Below are 23,240 nucleotides of genomic sequence, written 5' to 3' on the forward strand. Positions count from 1 at the left end.
GGGAGGAGGTGCGGCAGGCACTCAAGAGCCCTCTTTCGCCTGTAGTTCCGAGCCCGCCATTGCTTTCTGGGACCGACAATCGTCCCACATATGCGGAAGTTCTGCAGAGTCAGGCTCCCCCTTCACCACCGCCCATTCTCGCGTCACCTACAGTTCCGCTGCCCTCGGTGCAGCCAGTGCAGAACTTCGACAATCCTCCGCTGCCCCGACGCAAAGCCGACATTTGGCGCACGCCTGACCGCCGTCCGCTTTGCTTCCAGTGCGGTGAACCAGGACATCTCTACCGGGATTGTCCGTATCGACGCCTCGGTCTTCACGGCTTCCGCATCGACTCGCCTCCTCCCCGGTTTGGTCAACGACCCCAAGTTATTGAGGAGTACCTGGCGGAGCAGCGTTCTTCATCTCGTTCGCAGCGTCAGCCCCGCTCCCCTTCGCCAAGGCGCTCCTCCTCGTTCACTCACGGTTCCTCGTGAGAGGACCAAGGCCGCTCGTCTAGCCCTCATCGGGAAAACTGAAAACGGTGACCTTCGGGGGCGAGGCCGCTGGTAGTCGCTGCGTTGAAGAGCTCCCGTCGTCGCCGCTTCGATCCGACCGCGAGCTGCTGGTACCGTCACCTAGGGAAGCAAAAAGCGTTTCTCTGGACATTCCGGTTATTTTAGACGGTCGCACTACGGTCAATGCATTAGTGGACACCGGTGCCGATTATTCAATTTGAGTGGTCGCATAGCGAGTGCTTTGAGGAAGATGCTCACTGCTTGGCCAGGTGTGTACCTTCGAACCGCCGGCGGTCATATAGTTACTCCAAAGGGGATGTGCACGGCTCGCATTCAGATTAACGGACGTACGTTCGTCGTTAGCCGCGTTGTTTTAAGTGACTGCTCCTGTGACCTTATCCTCGGCATTGACTTTCTGCGGGAGTACGGAGCAGTTATCGACCAGCGAAATAGACTCGTCACGTTTTCGATGGGACAATCTATCGAACAAGATAGTAGCAGTCCTTGCAATGCCGCACTTCGTGTTTCCGCTGAAAGCGTCTCGCTGCCGCCGCGAAGCAGTGCTCTTATGGAAGTTACCTGTGACGATTTCCGTACCGGTGATGCTGTAGCGGAGGCGAACCATTCACTCCTGCTTGCTCAAGGCATTTGCGCTCCCCGAAGTTTATTGTCGTTTCACAATGGCCGGGCTGCACTCCTTGTCACAAATGTTTCTAATGAGCACCGACACTTGTTCCCGGGGACTGCTATCGCTTTCGCTGACCATGTTGCGCACGATCCGGTCTGTTTTGCATCCACGGCAGTAGAAACTAACGAGCCATCTCTTGACAACATCGACATTAACTGTCACTTATCAAAAGAGAAACGGCGGGCCTTAGAGCAACTGCTGCTAGACTTCAAGCACTGCTTTGCTTCTTCCTCGAAGGTTCGTCAAACGCCCATTACACAACATCGCATCATTACTTATGACGACGCTCGCCCAATACGACAGCAGCCTTATCGTGTGTCTGCCAAAGAACGAGAAGTGATCCAGACGCAGGTTCAGGAGATGCTGGATGATGGTGTTGTGCAGCCTTCACAAAGTCCATGGTCTTCACCAGTAGTCCTGGTCAAAAAGAAAGACAGCACTATTCGATTTTGCGTCGACTATCGGATATTGAATAATGTGACCAGAAAGATGTATAACCGTTGCCGCGCATCGATGACTCACTGGACAGATTGCGACGTGCGAACTATTCTTCATCTATTGATTTAAAAAGCGACTATTGGCAAATCGAAGTAGACGAAAGAGACCGAGAAAAAACCGCATTTGTCACTCCAGATGGCCTATATGAATTCAAAGTACTCCCATTTGGATTGTGCTCTGCCCCAGCTACATTCCAAAGGATGATGGACACCGTCCTCACTGGCCTCAAGTGGCAGATCTGTCTTGTGTACTTGGACGACGTAGTTGTTTTTTTCGAAACATTTGACCAACACCTCGAACGCCTTCGAGCTGTCCTGGAAGCCCTCCGTTCAGCTGATCTCACGTTGAAGCCCCAGAAATGCCACTTCGGGTATACAGAACTCAAGTTCCTCGGCCATGTTTTAAGCGCTGATGGAGTGTGCCCGGATCCCGATAAGACTGCTGCCGTCGCACGATTTCCCGTTCCAGCTAATAAGAAGGCTGTTCAGCGCTTCCTCGGCCTGTGCGCATATTATCGGCGTTTCATTGCGAACTTTTCGCAGATCGCAGAACATCTGACGCGCCTTAAAAGGAAAGACACCTCCTTTGTGTGGAACTCTGAGCAGCAGATGGCCTTCTCTTTGCTTCGTGAGCGCCTTCAAACATCCCCTGTTCTGGCGCACTTCGATGAAGCGGCTGACACTGAGGTGCACACTGACGCCAGTAGTATCGGTTTTGGCGCGGTCCTTGTTCAGCATCAAGATGGGTTTGAGCGAGTAATAGCCTATGCTAGCCGCACTCTCTCTCGTGCCGAAATGAACTACTCCACCTCAGAAAAGGAATGCCTGGCGGTCGTATGGGCTACTATGAAGTTTCGCCCCTATCTTTACGGCCGGCCATTTAAAGTCGTCACGGACCATCATTGTTTGTGCTGGCTGGCAAATCTGCGAGACCCATCTGGACGACTTGCACGCTGGAGTTTACGGCTTCAGGAGTTTGACATAACTGTTGTTTACAAGTCCGGCCGCAAACATGAAGACGCCGACACGCTGTCACGAGCACCCGTTGACACTGGCGATACTACAGCCGACGACGATAGCGGTTTTCTAGGAGCCCTCAGCGCATCTGAGCTCAGGGATCGACAAAGAGCTGATCCAGACATCCTTCCACTCATCGATTATCTGAAAGGGCGTGATACGACCCTGCCTCGACACCTATCTCGGCACCTTGATTTCTTCTGCATACGGCAAGGCGTCTTGTATAAAAGAAACTCCCAGGGCCAAGACAGAACTTACCTTCTGGTAGTGCCGTGCGAGCTCCGTGAGGATATTCTCCTTGCTTGCCATGATGAACCGACGTCTGGTCATTTGGGTTGCTCACGAACTCTTGCTCGAGTGCGCAACATGTATTACTGGCCAGGACTCTCCGCAACTGTGAAACGCTATGTACGAAGCTGTCGCGAATGCCAGCGCCGTAAAACACCGCTCCAGAAGCCTGCCGGATTTCTCAAGCCCGTTAAAGTACCCCGCATTCCGTTCGACCAAATTGGAATGGATCTCCTTGGCCCTTTCCCTTTGTCGCAGGCCGGAAACAAATGGATAGTAGTCGCTACTGACTACCTGACTCGATACGCTGAGACAAGAGTAATCCCTCATGCCACAGCTTTCGAAGTAGCAGAGTTTTTCATGCACAACATAGTCTTGCGGCATGGCGCCCCTTCCTACGTCATTACCGACAGAGGGACAGCTTTCACTTCACAGCTGATCGACCGCATATTTGAGCTGAGTTGCACGACCCATTGCAAGACCACAGCGTACCATCCACAAAGCAATGGCCTTACAGAAAGATTGAATAAGACGATTGCGGATATGTTGGCAATGTACGTCGATGTGCAGCACAAGACCTGGGACGAGGTGCTGCCGTACGTCACATTTGCGTATAATACAGCCTTACAAGGGACAGCGCGCTTCACACCATTTCGACTTGTTTACGGACGCGAAGTTCAGAGCATGCTCGATTCCATGCTCTCGTGCCCAGATGATGACCAGCTATCCTCAGATGCCCAGCAATATGCCATCCGCGCTGAGGAAGCCCGCCAGCTCGCCCGTGTGCACATTGGGCAGCAGCAGACCACTGACGCGCACCGTTACAACCTCCGGCACCGCCAGGTTGACTACAAGCCTGAAGACCAAGTTTGGGCATGGACACCAGTTCGCCGTCCAGGCTTGTCAGAGAAACTCCTTTCCCGCTACTTCGGGCCGTACAAAGTTTTGCGCCGTGTGAGTGACCTCAGTTATGAAGTTATCCCAGATTGTGCCACACAACCAAAACGTCGAAAGTACAGCTCGGACATTGTGCACATTGTGCGACTGAAGCCGTACTACCACCGATAGCGTATGGCCACTCGCTGTGACCACTCTCTTGCTTTTCACACTGTTTTTACCGGCCCTTCTCATTTTTTTTTTTCGGAAGGAGGGGGTAATGCCACCTAGCGTTGCCAGGTGGCGCATGACGGAGGTGTGAAAGGAGGACGAAGTTGAAAAGGACGACAAAGTGTCGCTTGCACGTTTGCGTCTGTGCTGCTGTGTTGTTGTGTCTGGGCTACCCCCTGCTATCATTGGTATCCTTAGTCACCGTGTACGTGACAATATCATAACATACTAGGAGCGACCTTTTCGTCCCGCCTGACTTGGATCGCCATATCAGTCAGGTATGTAACAAACTTTCCTCTGTCATTGGAGCATTATCAAGGTGCAGATTCTTCGTTCCTGACAAACTAACATTTATATTTACAATGCGTATTTACCATGCTACTCAGTCACTGTAGCCTGGTCTGGATAACGACAGCTAAGCAAAATGTACATAGAATAACCAATTCGCTGTACTCCAAAAAAAAAACAAAGAAAAAAGAAATTGCCCGCATAACTGCGAACGTTTTATATCTTTCATGCCTACTTGCAAAATTACGCATTGGTAATAGTTAAGCACCAATATAAATATCGCAGTCTATCATTTTTTGCTCTACTGCTACAAACCTAAGAGGTATTTAACATTGGCCAGGTATCTCACAGCCACTATCAATGATGCATGTATTCGCAGTATACACCCATGAATTGTTCCTCATTTCCGCATATATTACAAAGCACAAACATTGCGCTATACTCTCTCTGCCCCTCTTAACAGGCATAGAAACACAGAAATCCTCGCACAAAAACAGTTGTGGCAGTAGTTTGTAAATATTTAAGACAATATCTGTGTCATTTTTTCTGCAGTTTTAGACTTCGTGATGTGAAGCTGAATGTCATGCAGATCCTTTTTTATACACGGATTTAAAACTTTAATTGAAATTGAAGCGGTCACAAAGCCCGGCTCTTTTTGGGACGTTAGGCCCTGCAGATTGAACCAACCAAACGAAATATCCCGTGAAAATTTAGTGTCGTGCAGCACATACATTATTCACACTTAAATAACCTAAAACAATAATAACACTATAGTTCAATAATATTGTTATTACTAAAATAATAGCAATAATTTCAGGTAATATTCTATGTACTGACCTTAGTATTTATTCAAATCTAGAAAGCCATCTGACTTCAGAGTGACGACTGGTCCCTAGAAGAAGTGAGAACTAAACATTTCGTCGCAGCTGGAGCCAGAATTTGCCGTAACAGTCCGAGTAAGTAGATTTCATATGCGCCTTGCCTTTCGGTTAGTAACATCGCTGTATGCACTAGATCTTACGAATGCAACTAAGTGTTGAGAAAGAAGTATGGCTGCTCGATCACATCAATCAAGCCACGCCAATGGCTGTTCGACGAGCGCAGGAAAGAAGCAGCACTGCTCTTAAATCATTTAGCACCAAGCTTTCCCTGCAGAACAGTGACAGTTCCGTCAAGAAAATAGCCAGGCTCGCACAAATTTTGGCCATTAGAGAAGGACGCTCAGGAGTTTCAGAACGTCAACGCAGGAAGGGAGCCCTCCAAAAGAGCGTCCCCTGGTTTTTGAAATGAAAGTCCTGTGCACCTGATCTTTCAGGAAGGAAATAATAAATTGGCTCGATTAGGAACGCGCTCGTTATGCAAAGAAAAAGAAGGTATTTGAAAAACAGCTCGATTTACTTTTCTCTTTATGGAGGAGTTCGCAGGAGAAAACGAAAACTTCAACCGCACTTCTGTCTGTCCTCCCTAATGGGGGTCGTGGACTTAACCTCAGCGCCCAGATATTTATGACGTTTTTGGCCGTCATTGATCGGGGGGATGAAAGAGAACCAACGGTTGATGACAAAAAATAACTCCAACCTTATACAAGAAGTGTATCGAAGAGAAGTGTATTCGCATTATAGCAGCAAGGCCTTACCTACGTTGCGCCATGTTGAGTGCGCTTTGTAACTTTGAAGATAAAAGCGACATAATTGCATCCACACGATAGAACAAAAGAAAACCAGATGGTTATTCTCCCTTCTCTTTCTTCCTGGATGTTCATGTCTAGGGAAAATACACGTGAATGCACCTTGCGAAATGTGCGCGTGTTCAGAGGCAAGGGTTAACTGGTGAGTTATTATTGATTGATTAGCCGGATAGTTTGCTTGTAGTTAGATACTCTGCTTATTAGGTCTTTGTTTTGTTAGTGAATTAGCAAATTCACTCGGGCACGACGCGAAGCAATGTTTCAGCAATGCTGCAAATTTGCTTTGTTTTCCGCTGCCGGAGAAAAGCGATTACAAAGAGAAACGTTGTGATAATTTTCACGAAAACGCTATATATTGAAGAGCGCCGGATAAACGACCTTACAAATGAATAAAGATTTCTCGCGGCTGCAGCCTCCCACAGCACAGAAACGCTCATTTTCTTAAGGCTATTTTTACACTTCATAAACTGCCCTTTGAAAAATGGAAATTAGAGTTACAATCCACCGATTTCTGATGAGCTTAATTAAAGTTTCTAAAATTTAAATCAAAACAAAAAATCTATTTAGACCATTCTTTAAGACTTCAAAACGTTATGCACTTATATGAGCCAAAAGGAGCTAACTGACCCTAGCTGAAGCGCGTCTCATTTAAATTTGAACCCACAGAAAGCCTCTGTTAATTTTTCTCGCCAACTTTTCCCCTAGAGATGTCTTTTTAGTTTTTTATTGCTTCTGAAAACCAAATACAAGCTGAACAGCTTTGTGTTTGAACCAGGACGTTACATAAATATTTATGAAACCTTCACTTGAAGCTTTAGAGCATTGGTGCAAAAGAAATAAAAAAGAAACTTTCCGGACGAGTAGACGTCTCCGTAAAGCATCAATTTCAAGGACTCAGTTATATTTTGTTGTCGCAGTTTGTCAGTTAACTACGGAATTCAGTGAACATTAACATGAAAATAATTCCGCTCCCTTCAGACTGCTAAATGGCGCTGAATTTATTTTCAAATAGGCTGTTAATGACACCTCACCGCTTATTTTAGGTGGGAGCACGTGTGTTTAAGGCAGGTGAGTGTATGGGTTTGACGTACGCGCGCATGCTGTTTCTTGATGTCTCCACAAACCTAATGCTAATGGCTGCACCCATTGCACTGGCAGAGGACAACATATGCTGTAAAGTTTGGTGTTTCTGATTGCAAAATGTAGTTTCAGCGAAAGTTGAACGAAGTTGGAACAAAGACAGCGCAAAAAAAAAAAAAAAAGGAACAACCACAGAGGAGGACCCGACACAAATAACACTACTTGCAACTGATTTATTTTGTCAGCTAGTCGAATCTATATAGGCGGTCACATCACATTACACACTTGAGTGGCGCCAGCTGTTTTTGACTTCGTTCCAAAAATGCATGATTCGACCAACTAGGCCTGCACCATGTTTTATTGTTGAACACAGAATTCAGGTTTCGCAGGAGCTTAAAAAGCGTATCTCTGGAGCGTGCGGGATGAATCAGAACAACCACACAATAGGCGTGTAAGCTATTTTATTGATATTTTTCCTAAAACAATAATTTCTTAAGATTATGCTAACTTTTTCGTCCCAGAATGTAGGGTGTTATAACACTACTTAGTAAAAATTCTCAACGCACATTCAATTTATGCTCAGTTGGCGTTCAATTTCCAGTCGACTGGATATGTTGAGTGAACTCAATTGGACCTCAATTGCCGCTCTGCATCGTGTTTCAATTTAAACCTGGAGACCAGTTTTTCTACTCTGACTCAATAGAAAACCTCAATACCGAATCAGTTTGTTATCAAATTTTTTTTAGACGAAGTGAATTACATGCCAATTAAAACTAAAATGAGTTAATTTAACAATACTCAATTATGTAACTGAAATTATGGGTAGCTTGCGCTGTTTCCTGACTATCTTTTCACTCGCTATAACCCCTTCGCGTAGTCATTTCCGACGTACTGTTGTCGCACATGCCTTCATTCAGCATCACTTTCATGTAGATCTGCAACCATCGATGACTTATCCTTTTTCTCATCATGCTACTGATATCATCCAGTCAAACGGAAATAACTGATGGGAAAAATTGTCCTGCACCTCAGAGAGTCAGGGTTCCGTCCTCCGAGGTTCAAAACAAACCTACTACGCTGCTTGAACACAGTAGTGAGCATACACGCTTCGCATGCATGTCACTCCACACAGCCTCTATTCTGCTTCATGTGCGTAAAATATCTCTACCCGTAGCTCATTATGCTTCACATGCTACGATGAACGAGGTGCGTGACCGCTGTTTCTGCAGCAGCGACCATTCGCCGTAGCAAATCTGAATTTAGAATTTGGCTTAGAGATTTTTCACAACCAACTTATCATCATATAACGGCGAACTGCCTGCGCCAGATTTAGCGGAGAGAGTTTTAGGCACCGCTTCATATAAAATAACTCTTACGACACTTCCTTCGCTGTACTGGCTTATACTACTAAACCACAGGTCCATGTTTATGGTCCACATATTATGATCAAATCTGTATAGCGTTTCCTAAACGTCAGTTGTTCTGTCAGAATTGGAATTATAAAGCGTAGGATAGAACTCGCTGACATCTGTACCATGGCCGCTCGATGGAAGCGCACTGGGTGAGGCCTGCTGCGTCGCGCCGCCGTCAATGGGCGAGCGCGTCCTTGGGGAGTTTACAGTTGCGCCCGCTATTTCCTCTGAGGGCGCCACTGTTCGGGGACACGTCGCCGCCGGGGTCGCCGGCTGTGAGCGCGCGGTTTGCTTCCTTTCTGGACGCGTTCGCCTCGTGTCTGCGTGGCAAACGCAAACTTTTTTATGTGCGCGTGTGCAAGCACGTTAACGTTGAGACGGGATGCGTTTGTTTTTTAAGGCGAAAGCCGTTCTAGGCTCATGGAGCGAAAATCTGTGCGCAGAAGCTGTGGCTGTAATCTGTGCGACGCATCTGCACTCGTGTGTCAGTCGCAAAAGCGGATGTGCAAGAAGGGAGATTAAGAATGAAAATGATTGATGGTGAGAGGCAATCAATAAAAGTTATAGACATTGATAGAGGTAATGACTAATACTAATGGCTAATAATGGTTAATAATGACTAAAATGATTTGTAATGACCAGTATATCAAACTATGACATGTAAGGACCGAAATTGATTAGAAATGAGTACAAGTGCTTGGAGATGTATGGTAATGACTATAATAGCTAGGCATGACTCATTATTACTGCTAACGACTACGAAATGACCAATATGTGAAAGGATGACATGTAATGACCACTGCTGATTCTAAATGCGTAACCTGCTTAGTTACGAGTGGTAAGGGCTACAATGACTACGCAGGCAGACTCATCATAACTAGGAAACGACCAATATATCAAACGACGACTTGAAATGACGAACTGTGGCAAACGATGAGAGGCAAATGATAGGACAAGGGTAGGCTTTCGCCGTCCTCCGCTTAAGAGACATCTAAAAGACCCTCAAATTTTATCTGCTGAGCTCGCTTCAGACAAAGGCAGTAGCGAGGAGTGGAAATGCACTCGCTTCCTCCGAAATGAAAGCGGCGCTGAGGTTAAAAAGTCCAGATTCTGAAGCATAATGCCCTATCAGCTGCCATTGAATTTGCTACAAAGGCAGCAGATTGGACTTGTTGGTGATTAATTATAGGTAAACAGTGCAAACAACGTGACGGGAACACAGGAGAAGAGGACGGCACAACCGCGCTAGTTGTGTCGTCCTCTTTTCCTGTGTTCCCGCCACGTTAACCTATATAGTTACCAGGGAGCTGGCCAGTGAACTAGGATTTTTAACGATGTGTTGTGAAGCAGATGAACACGATGAGGCAGCACCAGAAGCTTTTCTCGCAGGTTATGTTGCGAGGACACATCAGAAAACGGTACGAAGCATTTTATTTTTATATAAGCATACAATTTGTTCTAAATTTTGCCGCGCTAGTCTGAGTGACCTTGCAAGCAAAGGAGCCTGTGCATACAACATTTACTTATACTCTTGAGACTGTTTGAGCCGATGCGATAAACTGTAAAGCCACGTTCCACAGAAAATCCGGCGCCCGCTCTGTCGGCGGAAAGTCGAAAAAATACCTCTCTGGTAAGAGGCACATTCGTTATTTATATGGCCAGACACCTTTGACGCAATGAGAACACATGACATGTTCAATGTGGCAGCAGCTGCCAAATCAGAGAGAGTCAATAAGATGTAAGGGTGAAATGGAAATTATTGAAAGTGGGACCCTTAGATCCCAAGTCAGGAACACTATACTCCTATAGGGCACGTTCGCACGGCTTCAGTAAAGATGGGCTTTATATAGATATATGTGTAGGGTGCTATTTCATATACTGTGGTGGCTTAAGGCTGCATTCTAATGATATGCGACAGAGGCAGCAATTACGGGATAGGGTGAATAAGCAGGTAGCAAAGAGCGGGTACTCTAACGAGGCTCTGCAAGGAGATTTAAGAACCCCAAGTTTTGTTTATCACTACCACGTTGTTGCTCAATTTATGCGATATTTGGTAATGGTTTTGAGGCGACATGTCAGTCGTGCAAAAGCCTGTTGCAGGAAATACGAGTCAACTGGACCAGTTACAGGTTGATGAAAACAAAGGAAAATGGAGGCTTGATGTACCCCGCAAAGAAAATAATCAAGCTTTGTCAGCTTACGAGCACCTTCATTAACAAGATGATGAAGTTTGAAGAGGTCCGGCGAAGTATCAAGCTGTGTAAACTTTTGATTTTATCATTATTTTCTCACTGTACACAGTACCTGCAGCTAATCTATGAAAACAGTGATCGTGCCCATGCTGAGGCGCTATGCAAGATACTGTTAAGTTGCGGCACCCACTGATAGCGAGCTGGGCTGGATATGTCAACTCAACAGTGGAGCGACATTTATGGCTATGGCATAAACCTCTCTCTTGAAAGGTTTTCCATCTGCGATTGGTGATTTTCTTCCTTTTTTGTGTGGCCATTTAATAAGCGTACTCGGCTGCTCGCTGAATCTTGGCTGCAGTTGCGCTCTGAAGCGTGAACATTCTTGTGATCGCAGCTAAGAGTTTCACAACAGGAACACTCGATGTGCGTTCTTCCATTGAAAATTACAAACCAGCAAAAATTGTACGGGTTTGCGAGCAGCAAATAAAAATAGTAATAAAAACTTTCGGCGCATATACGTAGCATCTTGAGGCAGACCGGCTCTATGAAGCGCGCTTAGTTCCGTCATGCAAAAGGTGGGAAGCCATCACGGATAGCCTTCTGGCGTAAAAGGTTTAAGGTCTCCAACTGAGTCGAAGATCCCAGGTTCTCATGTAGATTTAACCTAATAAACATCTTCATATTTCCAACGTAACATTTGTCAGAATGAGATAAAAAGGTTGGTTACATGTCGCATTTTCACAGAGGTTGCTCACAGTAGGACAATATATTTTTATTGGATAGCGCTGTAAGCTTAGTACAGGTTGACATCAATTTGTGTATAAAAGCTGTATGCAGGAATGAGTAAATGGTATGAAAATGGCACACGGAATTCGCGATATAGTTAAGTGGTTATGCATTAGGCTACCATGGCAGCTGAACAGTTTCGAATTGTTCACAGCCGGGTGACATTTTCGTGTGACAAACAACTTGATCCGAATGCAACATCACGGTAATGCGAGCTCTCCAATTGAGTGGCCTTGACCTAAGTTTTTTCGGGGTACACTCCAGTATACATTGTTGCCAAGCAAGCGCTAAGTGCTGACATGGTCACACTAGACATGACAGTATATACTAATTCGTGTTGCCAAATTGTGTGAAACGGAGCTCTTATATCCTTAAAATAAAAGGCTTCTACCACGCCGACGCCTCCCTGAAAGCGCAGCCAGGCGCAGCTCTCCGCGCGCGGCTGTCCCCGAACGGTGGCGCCGCGGCGGTGGCGACGGGAAGTAGGCGCCTCCCGCCGGTTTCGGGCGACGTAGCAGGCCGCACCTAGTGCGCTTCTATCGAGCGGCCGTGTCTGTACAATGTTCAATGATCAAGCGCGTTCTAAAGTGGTTTATCCGTATACTTTATGATAGATATATAGATAGGCGATACTACTTCGATTATAAAGGACTATTGTCCAAACTGAAGCTTGCTGAACTTCTAATAAGCCGTGAACTCCGGGACGGTGCCATCTTGCTCAAATGCTTGTAAGGGTAAAAAGATTGTCCTCAGTTATCTTGAGCGCTCAAACTGACAATGCCCAAGCATAGTGCAAGAAGTCATCCAGTGAATTAGAAAGTTTTACTACGTCGTCTCTGCTAAGTTTGGCGAGCGGTTGAGCTTGAGCTGGCGGGGCGCAGGTGTGACTGTGACGTAATACCATGTGATCACTAAGGAGAGGCGCAGCTGCGCGCGCACCAATTTTAAAGTGAATAACAGCATATGTATATTTGCATTATTTCGCATTCAACTCATGGTCTGCATCTCCTTTATTCAAGAACACTACTTGTATCACCGACATATCATGCATGCTTCGACTGTCACACACGATTGTAGGTATAGCAGTGCACGACAGCCCAGACAGTAACACTGCTCGGGGGCACCTAAAGTATAAAAATTATAAATGACTCACCGTGGAACTAAAATTCCTTTTAAGCGCAAAGCATGCCATAAACTCGAACCCTTTTTTAGCGACTCAGCTATGAGAGACTCAGAGGCTATGAGAGACGCTGTAGTGGAGCTCTGGAAGTTTGGACCACCTGGTGTTCATAACGTGCACTGACACCACACAACACATGGGCGCCTTGCTTTTCACCCCTATCAATACGCTGCTGCCGAGGCCGGGATTAGATCCCGATTCCTTGGGCACATGTCTAGCACCTTAGCCACTGCACCACCGCCGAGGGTGACATAACAAACTATGTGACTGTTTATACACAAAACACGGCATAAAGTAGCGTTTATCAGATAACAGCTGTAGTGTGGTAAATATGCTACTATGCGCATTCTGTCAGTGTTGACTTGCGTTAGCAGTTGCGCGATGCTAAAGCTATTTAAGGTACTATCGATACTATCAATAGTCGAGTTCATATCTAGCTATCGGCTGTGTAAGATCACGCAACCTACTGCGCCTAATCACTGCATTGTAAGCTTGGCGACGCTTTCCCGATATCCCGACCATGCAGCATACAGGCGATGCGGCCTGATAGCGCTCTCAGCTCTTGCGGTCCACGTGCAACCGAACGCTGCAGACGAACACTCCGCACATTACCACGAAAGTCTTAGTTGTGCTGCGAACAGTGACAAGCGCCGTCCGTAACACTTTCGAGAGGCCGAAGAAGCACCATGGGCGTGCCAGCTTATGAGCAAAAATTGGGGCGTATTTGCTTTAGCGGTTATGCTTGCCAACATTCGGTCTATTGGAACTTTAACTGCATGCTGATTACAGGACAGAAGAAGCTGCCAATTGAGCAAGGTAAGCTTGTACAGGACACGTTCAGCGCCAGGAAGAAGAATACGCCCGGCTCAGATATGGCCATCATGGCGGTGGTAGGACCGTATCGGGAATATGTTTTAACTGACGGCATCATGGAAAACATATTCATTCGATCAGACACGCCACAGTCTTCTTCCACGAGCCTGGTTACTTGTGAAATCGAGACGGGCAGCTTTGTGTGCACCCGTGGCAAACTTCTTTATTTGGTCTTTCAAGATTCAGTGATTTATTTATTTATTTACAATACCTTACAGGCCTCCAGGGAGGCATTTGTCAAGGGGGGTAAAAGAAGAAGTATAGATACATATAATAATGCCTAAAAAAGCAGCAAAATCAGCAGGAATGAACAGTGTTAAATACAAAAATATATTAAGCATCATTGCAAATATAACAACCACGCAAAAGAAAAAGCCCCAACATGAACAAAATAATTAAACAAGAAAACATACATATAAAGTAACCTTGCAGAAAAACAGATGCATATCTTTCAGATGAGAAAATAAAAAATAGTAACAACGTAGCAACCACATGTGATAAGACAGGGAAATAAAGTGAAGACAAAGTCATGGCTCTCCGATACAGATGAGAACGTCCTAAGTACAGTTGTCGATGAAATGTCGATCACTATTATCATAATTGTTCTCATCTGTCATCTGCGTTTGTGTCATTTGCGTTTGTTGATTTCAAAACTGTCGATAGCACTGTAGATAGCAACGTCAGTGAAATGTCGTAATATTACCCACAGTACTGTCGACAACAATGCTATTGATAAGTCTGCTAGAATATTATTAGCTTCAAATTATATCGATGATACCGATAGTCAGTTTAACGATAGTTTTGCGGCACTAATCAGGAAGGTCGATCACAAATGATTTTAGATGAGCTTAAATGCTAATAAAAAAAAATCAAAATAGCATTCAGTGTAAGATATAGACTATAATGTCCTGGCTTAGTTCAACGTATTTCGCGAGATTGTACCCGAGTCACTTGCTTTTTCGTTAAATATATTATTTGTCCTACGTTGCGTGAACCAGGGGCTAAAGAAAAACTGATTCATGTTACCGAAATAGAAATATAGTTGTGCATTTGCTTAGAGCAAATTGAGTTATAATTCTGTGTTTTTTTTTTATATTTGACCAGCAATAAATTCCCGAGCTTTAAAAATATTGGGAGCTTTCCGACAATATAAATTTCTACTATGCACAGCATGCCAAGAAACCATAAATGGCGATGCACTCGAAAATGCAGCTTTATTCCGAACTTTTTGGGCAAGCTATAAAAAATTGGCGCAGAATTATAGAAGAGCACGAGGTTGCGGATGCTTGGGTGGGGTGATAGAAACTAAGGCTGCGGTAGCACAAATCTTAATGCGCCGTGCAATTGCAAATCAGAAGAGAGGCGCCAGGCACAGGAGGCTCAACATACGCACTTCTGCTGTAAATGCTCCCAATTTTGACGCTTTACTTGGGCCGTGTAAGATACTTTCTCAATAAGCCTATGACTGCAAAAAATAAAACCATTATAGCCTTGGTCATTATTAAGAAAGTATTAGCTGAAGTATTCTTGTATTGCTATAGACTAACTACTTTACCAACAATAATATGAGAACGACCGTGTTCGATAACAGACGTTTCTGCTCACCGTAAGTGAACGCAAACAATGCTATCTTATTTACGCACGCGTAACATGCACCAGTTCCTTTAAAAAAGGAAAATACCCTGTGTCGCCCTGCGAAGGAAACCCATTCATACGAACACTGTGTGTTGGTTAGAAGCGTATACCTTCATGATTCATGGTAATATGTTGGGTTCCTTGCAGAGTAACGCCTAGGATTCTGGCAGGGGAAAGGAGAGGAACAACGAAAGCAGCCCCCTCCACGACCATAACAAGGCGTCGATGATGAGCGAGGAAACTGGCGGGCAAAACTTGCTCACTCGAATAGCAGCGAGTTGTCGGGACATCGATCGAAGCGTCGATCGTATCTGCCACTTTCCAAAACATTTGGCTTTGTTCAGATAAGGGCCGAAAAAGAAAACAGACCTAGGTTTCTAGTTCCTTGTAGTAGGTCCCCGAGATCGATGAGGTCGACATGGTTGCTTAAGTTCCAAAGGTTATGCTCCAGCTCCGCCAGTAACCTCGATTTTTGCTACTCTCCTGTGTGTGTTACGGATAAGTGTGCGTTTGCTTTTGAAATTGAACGCCGGTACAACATTGCGCACTGTCTGTACACACTACACATACAAAAGAAAATAAAAGCGGGAGAATGAAAATTCTGAAACGATCCGACGTGCAGCGCGCACGTTGTTAGCTTGTTTGTTGATATACGCGCGTTAGATTCTTACTTCTTTTGCAATACTTACTTTCACGCAAAAATAAGGTTTAGTACTGGCTAACAAGGTCTTGCTACAGTCTCAATGTTTGCATTGTAAGGAGGTGTGAAAAAAAAAAAAAAAAAGATAAGCTACCAACTTATTGCTCTGCATCTAGAACAGCTGATTTGCCGCATGTCACTTCAAAGGCGGTAGCAGAGAGCGCTGATTTCTTTGCACCAGTGGGAGGTATACTGCGCGTGTCAACTGAAATTTAGCTTTAAAAAGATGTCGCAGGAAGCACGGTGAAGCTACGAATATAAAAAGAACTTTTTATCTCGTAAACAAAGGCGTATTATGGCCCTTTTTTTTTTTACCAGCTAATATTCAAGCACAGACTAAGTTCTAAAGCCCCGCATGTAATAGGAAAGGGAAGAAGTGCTGCAACAAGAACCGGCATATTTAATATATTTGCACAATCAAAGAAAAACAAATAAAACTCTTCAAAGCCAGTTTTAACATATATTGCAATCTATAAATATAAACAAAGAGTGGAATGCATTCCTATGCACCCCGTATTTTTAATCACTATTACTCCTCGATCGAGCGCTCCTCAAACGTAGAGATAATAGCAGTTAGAAATATACTTTTATACTGTAATTGTGGTTGTACTCGTTGAGTTTAAATAGCTTCTTATCTACTGCTGGTTCGCTAAAGCCCTTCGATAGCAGCACTTTTGAATTTTAGAGTTTCGTTCCCCGCAATAAAACAGAGCCCCCCCCCCCCCCCCGAACGATGGGAAAGACTTCACTAAAACTGCTAATGGAGTTTTTTTTTTTTTTCTGGGATGCCGTGAGCATTTTAATTTGGCATAACTTAAAAGCTTTTAGCAGCCTATGTTCCACCGAGCACTTTGCTTACTTTATCATTGTTTGGCAGTGATAATCTCTGGCCGATACAACTGCATTTTTGTGGCGGTGACATCTTGAATTTCTTTCGAGCTGGCACTTCGGCGCGCAATAAGGGAGGCGAATTTCTCTTTTCTTTTTTTGCACTCTTCTTGAACTCAATCCCGCTGCGCCTCACGAGACCGTAATCTGTTACTGATCCCTTGGCCCTCGTAACATGCACTTGATATTTTTTAACTTCGCTCCCCTGAAGTAAAGTGAAGAAATGCCACGTGGGGTTCAACGTCCCGTAGTTGCGCGTTGACTATGAGGGAAGCCGTGGTGAAGGGCACCATATAGATTTTGACCACCTGGGGTCCGCTAACGTGCGGTGGCATCGAGCTTCTGCGCTATGGCAGCGTCGAGTATCACTTCCATAGAAATGCTACCGCCACAGCAGGGATCCGATCTTGTGGTATTTGGCTCAGGAGCCGAATACCAGAACAGTAAAAAACAGAAAGTAGGTAAGGCAACTATTACTGGCCTTGCTTTAGTGCATTACGATACACTGATGCAACGCAAACAACACAAAGGCACAGTCAGAAGAGAGTACAAGCGCTGATACAGACGACTGAAAAACGGCTTCTTTTTTCTCTTCTCCTTCCTAAGCGAATAATCTCAGGTTTCTTTTTCTTCCTCTTGAAACAACGAATGCCGGTAGAAAAACACAATGAATAAGAACTATAAGAAATAATTTTCGCATTCTTAGTTCGTGTGATCCTGACGCAGCTTCGTACCCTTCGTGGTTGTACAATTAACTCGATAATGATTCACCCGCTCAGAGCGCTCTAAATAAAAAGGAGCGGTGAATCCCCCGTGACCTTCTTTATATGCTGAAGCTTCGACTTTGGTTTGCAAGCGAATTTTGCCTTTTACAGGGTATTGTGTTCTCATGAACCTGAGAGTGCTCTGATTGAACCGCATATTTAACATTCCCGTTATCTCGTGAACGCGCAGGGTGGTCCACATTGACAGATCTCGCGGCAGATCGCTTTTCAGCAGGCGCGCGCACTGAAGCCCCTCTGCCTCTTGCAGTGAGCTCCTTCACCTCCTGTTTCCATCGCTTATCTCATAAAACTGCTTTCTCAGAGTGGCTTCTGAGCTTCTGTGTATTACTCTTTTAATGTGGCCCCATAAAATCGGATAAGAGGGAGAATGTTACGCAGGGTTACGCAGAGCTTATGCTAAAAAATAAGCGGCAAAAAAAAGCCAGATTCTGCCGACTGTCTGACAAGAACAATAGAGGCTGTTTCTGTGCCTGACAAAAAATCTCGCACCCAAGAAGACATGGTTACGAAAGTGCGTGCGGCTTTGAAAACATGCCTCGTTCATAGCATATATACCTAACGCTAGTTCCAAATACTTATATAGCACACTGCTTATGTTTTATGCTTCCGCTAATGATCATGCTTATGCTTAAGCTGACCAGTGGATGTGCCACGTGGTGGAACTCAGGGTAAGCCTGCTTCTGCGTGGAACGTCTTGGTAGAGACTGGCACTGAAATGGGTGCGACGGAAAACGGGTAGTCTTTATTGGGTCATGAAGAGAAATTGCTGCGTGAGCGATCACACTACCTTGCAATGATGATAGTGACTGGAACTCCATATTATGTCAAGGACTACAAAGAAGCTCTTACTTTGTTTACCGCGGGACAGATGGCGTTAGGAACTTGCCATTGCACAGCTTGAGTGCTCGAGAGCCGCTTGAGAAAAGCTGCGCAGGCCAGAAGTATTCAGCAGCTGTTAAGGCTGATGATGTGTCCCTTGTTAGTACTAACTCCTTCCATCCCTGCAAGGTGCACTCAATCCGCGAAGACTTAAAAACACTGGATTGACACGCTTGATCCTGCATAGCTGCTCTCGGAGTGTGTTGAGAATTCCTGGTGTCAGTGCATGCAGTAGAGCAAACGTCGAAAATTTCCAGTGCAAGGTAGGAGTCTCGCATCTTCAAAAAAGAGCTGTAGCCTATATTTTATATCTCATACTGTCGAGTTAAAGTAGACGAAATGTGAACTGCATCGTCCAGAAATTGTCTACGAAGTTTTGCGAAACTGCCTCCTCAACTTCGTGACGACTCGACGAAACCAACACTGTCAGGCATATTTTCCAGTAGCGCGGTCGTTAGTGCCTCGCTAATTTTGGTTTTGGATAAGGCACCACTCACTTACAGCTGACTTATACTGCAGTGGATCTGTGAGTCGGAACTTCTCTGTGAAAAGCGCGCTGTGCAGAGCCACGTCAATTTGGTCACCGTCTATGGAGCTGGTACGCTGAGGGTCCTTCAAAGCACTTCTGTACGCTTGAGAACCAGTTTTTTCCAAATTGTGATGTCAGCCTGCTGATGGTAGGACGTCTTTCGCCGCCTTTACAAGCTGGTAATAGGCAACTCAAATCAGCTCTAGCTTCATCGAGCAGGCATGTCTGTTTTTCTTGGGTTGAGTTATTCAAACTCTCTGTATGAATTGGTAACTCCTGGATTGCGTCCGTTTGTCGTTGGATGCAACAGTACAGGATTCAAGGTCAAGCTTAGGACCTGAGGGCTCCCAGTTATGTCTTTTCCTGATTGCTTTGACCTGTCGGATATTAAGTCGTTAGCTGTATTTTTTTATTGGTCCTTTAGGCTTGCCCTTTCCGCGGATGAGATCGGTCACGAGGATTAGCATGAAATCCGAATTTTCAACAGTTTTGCGGTCAATTTATTGACGTGAACCCGCTTGTTTGCCAATGTAAGGTTAGCGGCTAGGTCTTCGGAGATTCGTCTTGGTATTAAGTTGGCGGGATTCTTCTTGCTGGGAGAGAATCGCCTGCGCCAAAGGATTCAGCTTGTTGCTTGTCTCTATAACTCTTTTGGGCACGTATGCCTTCCAAAAGTTATTGGGTGTTGCAAATTCCTGCTAGTCCCTCCAAGAGGTAACAACACTGAGGCCTAGACCAGTCCCAAGAAAGAACTGCGCATCTTGTGCTGCAGATATTTTCTAGAAGTGAGCGATTACGATAACGTTGTCTATTTCTGGTTGTGAAATCGGTTTGCAACCATTGGCAACAGTTCATACTGATCTTACATTGGTTGACAGCTTTTCTCTAGAAGATGGTTTCCGTGTCCTGATGCGGACTTGGAGGCTTTTCAAGACGTATATTGATGCCAGGATCAGTTATTTCTGGTCGCCATTGCAGTTATGCCCCCATTTCGGCGAGAATGACATCAAAATAAAGGCAGGTACTTTGTTTCCCCAGTTCCAGTTTATCTGCTTTCGTTTCGGCCAAGCTGCTGTTATGATGAATGCGGAAGCTCTAGCTCTCCAGGTCTAATTGCAACAACTAAGGGTCGTCCGGGCTCATTAAGTTGACGACCCTTCTTGGTATACGTTTGATTAGAAGCTTCTAACGAGGTTTCGTTGCTGTTTTTGTGACATTGTTGCCGTAGCTGGCAACGTCGCAGATTTCAATGTCGCTCAAGTTTTTGGGAATCTAGAAAATCATGTTATTCAGTTTAATAATTCGCAGGTACAATACTTTTATGGTTTCCAGCAGAACGTTAACCTCAGGACCGATGAGCCCTGATTCCCGTTGCCGTTCTGCCTCTGCTGCGGCCAAGCACCTGTCATGATAACTGTGGAGGCTCTGTCCAAGTTGCAGGTATTATTTTATGCTTTCATCAGAAGGCCTCTTCGCCAGTGTTGCAAGAATGGCTCGTCTTCGCTCTTACTACCGCTCTTTGCGTCTCTGTAGGTAGCGTCGTGGAAAGTCCCGGGTTTCAGAATAATGTGGCCGACATCAGAGTGCACCTGCTGCTGCGTGAAACATCTTGATAGGGAGCAGAGCTAAGACGGTCTTAATGGGAAAAAGAACAGTCTTCAGTGGTAGGGCAGCCTACTGGGCATCACCTGGATAACGTCCCTGGCTTTCCGTTCTTCTGTTTCTTTCTCTCTCTTTACTATGGCATAAAAAGGACGACTGCTCCGTGGGAGGCACAGATAGGTCAATATCTGCACTCATTCTATGCCGACGACGACACACAATTTACGCGTCTAATAATATCTATATCCAAAACAATAGTGATCAACGAGCCAGATATCAAATTCATAATTGTGAAAAATCTTTCTACCTTTTGAACATTTAAAGTTTAATTTCATTGCCAGAAGAAAGTGTTTACATTTGGGAACACAGAATTCCAATGGCTTAACAAACAGTATTCTATACAGTAGCATGTCCAGCACTCTGCACATTTGAAATCTCGCAAAACAGTAGTACTTGTTTGCCTCTTCCGCAAAATTATTTACAGTCATCATCCTTCCATTCTGCCTCTTGTATACACCTGAGTGGCACTTCTCACTGATTGTAACCACCTTAGTTTCAAACGCCTTTCGGAAAAAGCAAGGCTTTCAAAATATCAGCACTTCCACGTTCAATCATTTGTTTGACCTGTCTTACACATACTATTGCTCACACCTCTGACCTCGTTTTCTTCGAAGAACAATATGCAGCATTTTTTTCATAAGTGCTTTCCCTTTTATTTTTAGTTAGTTGATTTGTTTACTATTGCATACCAATATTTATATAATGATGTTCTATTTGCAAACGTTGTCACCACGGAATTTGTTTTTGTAACCCCCCTTTTCTGTAACCCCAATTGGAGGCTGTGAGAAATGTAAATGCATAAATACATAGAACAATAAATAAGTAAATAAATGCATTGTACATTTTATGCTCGCACTTTGTATGTCCAGACTGAGTGAAGAGTAGACTTATTCTGGCACGACACAACCGAAGTCAAACGGGTTTCATTGTGGAGCTCCAGTGTGACGAAGAACCGTTTCCTCGATGGGCCGCTCATAATGTCGCCATGGGGCACAATTTTTATATGCTGTTTAGATGAAACCAAACAAAAAAAATGGTTTGCTATACCTACGGCACGCTTCTTCATTACGCCATTTGTAGTCTCAGGATATCTCCTGCGCATGCGCAATTCATGCGATGTATAGAAAATAAAAGAAAGAGTGCCGTTCTGATTTCTCTCGAAAACACGACAAGGCATGAAGTTCTCGCGCAAATGTCTCTTACAGTATCAGAGACGCACAGGTTCTCCTCGTTGCTGACTTTGTTAGAATAATGCCAGTTTCGAAGACCTTGAGAAGCACGAAGACCTTATCAACAGCGACATGGCGAGGCATGTTCCAGCCCTACCTCTATACAGCTATTCATCAATGAAGGCTCACGATAAGGGTCGAAGCAATGCCGCGTCCGAAGCGCTTTTCTGCAGGGGTAAAAGGTGCGCCACACGGTTGGCATTAGACGATCAGCCACGCACGTGACATGAAACATACGAGGATCAATAATTTATTTCAGTATGTAAGGGACAGATAACTGACGCCGTTGCAGTGTTCCATGCACACCAAATGACGTTTTCGCTTTATGGTAAGTCGTTCGAAGGTTATACGGAGTGTCAAACTTGCACCAATATTCAGCGGTAACTGTAGCTTGCATCGGCGATTAAATACATTAACTTTTAACACCGCTATATGCACGTACTGCTTTGAGCCCTAAGGTCTCGTCACATCCCGGGCGCTGCAGCTCATAGAGAGCGCCATAGTACGTTACATAATCGCTCTCAATAATGACTCCACGTCATGCGCGTCTCCTTCCTCAGTCAATATCGCGTCGCATAGCGTTAGATTTCGCTGACTGGCACTAGCTGAAGCAACAGACAGTACTAGTCATTACGGTGCGACCGAAGGTTTGCTGGGCGCACACGTTCGGGGGCAATGCGTCGTGATATACGGCCGTCAGGCGGTTAGCAGATATGTTATGTTGCGGTGAATAGTATTTGCAAGACTACCAATACGGCCCGCCACGCTTATGAAATCAGCCGTCAGGAAATGTGACATGTAGTGCAATACGTGGTTGGGTATAAGAGGCATATGATGGTTCTGCAGGTTGCTATAGAACCAAGAGGTAATAGGTTGCCATGACATCGCTAAGAGGGAAAAAAAAAAAACGAATATTTTCCCTCTTTGCCAGCCGGGTCATTTAGAAAGAAATTTTTGTAGTCCACTAATATTGCAAAAAAAAAATGTAGTGAAAAAGAAAATGTGTCAAGTTGCAATTTTTTTGTTTGAATTTGTGTTACACCTTGAAACAAAAAGCGCTTGAGATTATTCAATCCGTAGTTTTCTTTCAAAAGGCATGAAAAATACGCCTGGGCCGTCTGTTCTGAGGAACTGTTCGGCAACGCGCACGTTATTTCCACTACAGAATGCAATATAAAGGCGAATAATTGAACGAAACTATCTAACCAACTTTTCAATTTTTGGATTTAGTACACCAATGCAAACGAGAAGACCTTCAACACTGAAGCTGAGTCCAGCAGGTAAACTTGTGGATGAGTAGTGTGGTTCGAAATCTCGAGAGTGAAGGCGTAAAGGTAGTCGCTA

This window comes from Amblyomma maculatum, chromosome 1 (genome assembly GCF_055883805.1).
Source record: "Amblyomma maculatum isolate TAMU_Amacu chromosome 1, ASM5588380v1, whole genome shotgun sequence".
Classification (NCBI taxonomy): domain Eukaryota; kingdom Metazoa; phylum Arthropoda; class Arachnida; order Ixodida; family Ixodidae; genus Amblyomma; species Amblyomma maculatum.